The sequence below is a fragment of the Montipora capricornis genome, chromosome 6 (genome assembly GCF_036669925.1).
Source record: "Montipora capricornis isolate CH-2021 chromosome 6, ASM3666992v2, whole genome shotgun sequence".
In the NCBI taxonomy this organism is placed as follows: domain Eukaryota; kingdom Metazoa; phylum Cnidaria; class Anthozoa; order Scleractinia; family Acroporidae; genus Montipora; species Montipora capricornis.
In genome coordinates this window covers 51341926-51346484 of record NC_090888.1, presented here as the reverse complement: position 1 = coordinate 51346484, position 4559 = coordinate 51341926, and the positions used below count along the sequence as shown (strand labels likewise).

Below are 4559 nucleotides of genomic sequence, written 5' to 3'. Positions count from 1 at the left end.
TTTAGGCCTGATGGAAGGGGTGTGTCGAAATTTCGCACCCTGGCTGACTCACCATGTACGATGTAGTCAGGCACTTAACTGATTTTTTTCAAAAAAACATTAACAACTTTGGAACATTTACCATTTTCTAAACTTAACATAGAACTATTTTTTCTGGAAGAAAAAGGACAATCAGCAGGGTTTCCCATACAAAGTCTTATAAAGGGTTTAAATTCTCAACGGCTTCCTGTAACGCAACACCGCTTGCACTCAAAGGTCATCTTCCCACTAGTAATTAATTATTACACGCTCTCTAGTGACGCGAACTTGGGCTGCCTATGGTCACATACTCCCTCCACATAAGTGACCTTTATAGTTGGGTAATTTAATAGCATTACTTGGATCAGTTGCGAGTCACTTATTGCATATTTTATCAGTTTTACTGATTCATCGATTAGTTGTCTGTTACATGTACATTCGATCCGTTGTGTTCCTGATATTCCATCACTTGTAAGGTTTTATTGATTAGTTGTGTGCTTTATATTCGATCAGTTGTTCTGATTTATCGATAAGTTGTGTCCCAAATATTCGATCAGTTGTGTCCCTAATATTCGATCAGTTGTACCGATTTACCGTTCAGATGCGTACTTAATGTGCGATCAGTATTGTGGTACCGATTTATCGATCAGTTGAGTACTCTGATCGATAAATCAGTACAACTGATCGAATATTAAGCACACAACTAATCAATAAAACCTTACAAGTGATGGAATATCAGGAACACAACGGATCGAATGTAAGAGGCAACTAATCGATAAATCAGTAAAACTGATAAAATATGGAATAAATGACTCACAACTGATCCAAGAAATGCTAATTATCCAACTTTTAAGGTCACTTATGTAAGGGAGTATGTGACTAAATGAGGAGTGGGCCAATCGGTAGATATGATTGACGACGTGTCTAGATACCCGGCAGCCGGGAAGTGCTTTCAAAAAACTAGATACCCGGCAGTCAGAAATTTTGACTAAAAGCAGTGTTTGAAATCGCTTGAGTGTTCTAAACAACTTCCTGGTGTTTTTACTCAAAGTAAATGAGGTATTTCGTGTAAATTGGACGTGAATTTCCGACTGCCGGGCATCTAGTATTTTGAAAACCGTACCCGTGAGTCAAGATTCTAAATAATGTGCTTTAATGCAACCGGGGAGAATTTGTCCACAACATTACGAAACCTTTATTTAGAATCGCTTGGCATTTCTGAACAAACACCAAATACTCTGGTGAGGTTTCGTTGGTAATTTCTGTGGATATTCATCGGGAGTTGACTTAGTGTGTCAGAGCTTGAATATTTTCTAAGTTTCAAAAACATTGAGATTTCACTCTATGCCCAAGCTCAGCAGTCGCTTCTGCTTTTAACCCAAAGCAATATTTATAATCGCTTGAGATTTCTAAACAAATATCTTATGTTCTTAGAGGAATTAGGCGAGCTATTTGGAGAAAATTGGTCAAAATTTCTGACTGCCGGGTATCTAGTTTTTTGAAAGCACTTCCCGGTTGCCGGGTATCGAGACACAATGTATAATTAATTTTGAAACAAACAGCGCGCCATACCGAGGAATTTTGAATATTTGAATAGTCATCGCTGTTTCTCAGCAATAGATACTCGCCGATTCCGGAGAAGTGTGATTTTATTGGCGAAATGTGTAAACTTTTGCGTGCAAATGTCGTTTTGAGTGTTACAAATCCTTGTAAGTTTACCCTGCGAGCCTTCGCCACCCGTGGAATAAATATGATGCGTATGAAGTGCAATATTGCAATATTTCGGGCGAAAGTTTCTCCCCCAAATATTATCTTGAATCAAATGAATGGTTATAAAACAGCACAAGGACAGAAATTGTACCTGGAAAATCGACTTGCTTGATTGTCAGCTGTATCCAAATATGACGAGAAGCATGATGAAAACAAATGCGCGTTATTCAGGAGTCTGGGTACCAGGAAATGAAGTACTAGTTCCCAGCCTCCCGAATTGTACAAGCTCTTTTGTTTTGCACTCGCATATCATCCCACATCCGTACTGAATTATGAGTACGAAACCTAGTTATAGTTGATGTTATTGCCAAACCCTTTCTATTTAAATTGTAAAGAACCAGTTTCCGAAAGCCACAATTTGTAAAACCCTTGCAATGATGAACACACATGTTTGGTCCTTGCAAACATATTTGGATCTTAACTTAGTAACACCTCGATCGTTCTTCGCAATGTTCTAATGGAGACAACGACATATTATAAAGCCTTGATTTGAAATTCAGGTTTAAATGATTTCAACCTAGGTAAATTTAATTGTATACTAGGTTGAAGTTGACAGTGGGAAACATCAACAAAAAGGCCATCAATTGTTAGCAAGTACGTGTATATTAGTAAGTAAATCAGTAAGGAGATGTAGTTAGCGTACGCTTCTCATGAGTTAGTCTGTAAAAACTCTTTTGGTTGTTATTAAGTCTAAGCACTGATTTTAAATGGTTAGCATTAAGGTTGTGGTTAGGCATGATAACTGATTCTGTTTTTTTTTTCTTAGAGCAGCAGAAAAACAAAACCTTGTTTAATTAGGATCACCTGCATGTGACTTTGTTTTATTTATATTTTTCTGGTAGATTATTGAATGATGTACAATTACTTGTACAAGTTGATTCAGTATAAATCCCCTTTGTGGTTATAAGTACTTGAAAAATCAAATTCAAAGGTTTTTTTTTTCTTTTCTGGTAGTCCACAAAGTTTGTAACCTTTATCAAACAGTCATTACTTGCATGTAGTTGAACAATGCTAGAAGTCATTTCCTTGTTTTTGCACCTCTTGTACATGTGTCACTGGTCAAGTGCCTTTTTGCATGCGGTAGTGAAACGTATTGTTTTAGTTGTGTAATTTGTAGTCTGTTTGGTGCGCATGCAATCCAAGTGTTCACAATTCAAAATTTGGTTACAACTTTCATAAATCCATGTTATTTTTCAATTACTTTATACCAAGAAGTGTGTTTGGTTGTAATGGACTTTTGTCCACTTAATTAATTTTTATTTTGACAAAGTTGTTGACTTAGAATGAAATATTATTGAGTTTGCTTGTTGTCATTATTTTATTGTATTTTCTTTGAGTGTTTCTTGCTTTTTCCTGTTGAGGTGTCCTTATCTCCCTTGTTGACTCGATAAGTGAATAGCAGGCACGTTTAGGTTCTTCTTCTTCTTCTTCTTCTTCTTCTTCTTCTTCTTCTTCTTCTTCAGAATATTTTGTGAAATGATCAATCATGTGAAGAATCCAATTGTGTTTGCGATGACATGAACATGAACACGGTAAGTTTCTAAGGTCCATTAGGTCCATTTACAAATGTGTTAGGAATTCTCTTGCTTGAATAGGGGCTAGCACAGGCTGTTTTTGTCTGCTGGTGATCGACTTTTGTTCTTCGTGTATCGAGCGGCGTCACACGAAGAGTTGTATTACTTCTTGGGATACTACTAATTCGTAGTTTCGCTTGATATACTTGTCCATATTGTCTTTTCCTTTGTGCGCAATATTCGAATGGGTTTGGCAAAGAACTTGGTGTAGTTGACATTTTTGAACAATTTCTTTTCCATTCTTGGATAATATTTTGCCACCCTCCAGTTTCCATCCTTTTCTTACTACGTCTTGACTTGTCAGGTTTGTTCTGTCCTTGCTGTCTTCATTTGTAAAAGTTGTCGTCAATAAAAAGGGTTATTTTGGTTGCTCTTGTCTTTTTGAAAGCTTTAACTTCACCCAATTTTTGGTAGAATATCTCTGAATCAACACAACTTTTGTTAGCCATTTGCGCACGAGTACAAAATGTACTTCGATACTTCAATCACCGCGTTTACTAGGCGCCATATTGTTTCAGCGGCTTCATGGGTTCGTGGGTGCACGATGTGCTTCTTTCTGGTTGCGTGAGTTTCTTGTGGCCGGAAGACAAAGATTCAGCCAGTTCAATTGAAAATTTAAATCCATCATCCGTTGTGAATGCTGAAAACGTAGATTTTGCCAAATTATCGAAGGACTTCTTCGGGACTAGCTTGATATTGATAATGTATTGATAATGAACCTGGACATTGCATACTGAGTTTGAGGTTTGTATGGAATCTTCAAAAAGCAACCTGTACGTAAAGTAGGTTGGAGAACTTGCCACCTCTGTTAGAAAGCGGAAACCTGCAAAATTGACTACACAAGGTGATTTACATTAATAAATGGAGATAAATATCTGTAGAAAGGTACTTTAAGAAGCCAAGTTCCTCTGATTCTGGCGGTTACTGGGTGTTTTCCATTATGCCTAACCATTAGGTCGGAGACCAGTGGAACTAACCAAGGAAAAAGGGAATCACATTTTTCATGAAAAGTCAATTTTCAACCGGACCGAAGCGTTCCATTTACGTTTCAACCGAAATTTCGGTTACATCACAGTAAAATGGGACTGGAAACGATAATTTCTGTAAATGAAATGGCACGTTTCGGTCGGACCTGAGCGACCGGTCAAGGAAGACCACCTCCAGAGGTGCTCCCGAATATTCCGGTCGGACCGAAGC

At 37.6% G+C, this 4559-nt stretch overlaps 1 long non-coding RNA gene across 1 annotated transcript in view; it reads right to left on the bottom strand.

The window, feature by feature from the left end:
* Window positions 1-1960, bottom strand: part of LOC138052414 (uncharacterized) — a 20723-nt gene extending 18763 nt beyond the window's left edge. Inside the window, exon 1 of the long non-coding RNA XR_011133062.1 lies at window positions 1880-1960. This is a non-coding gene — a long non-coding RNA (uncharacterized lncRNA). The remainder of the gene's footprint in view (window positions 1-1879) is intronic.
* Window positions 1961-4559: the final 2599 nt, after the last annotated feature.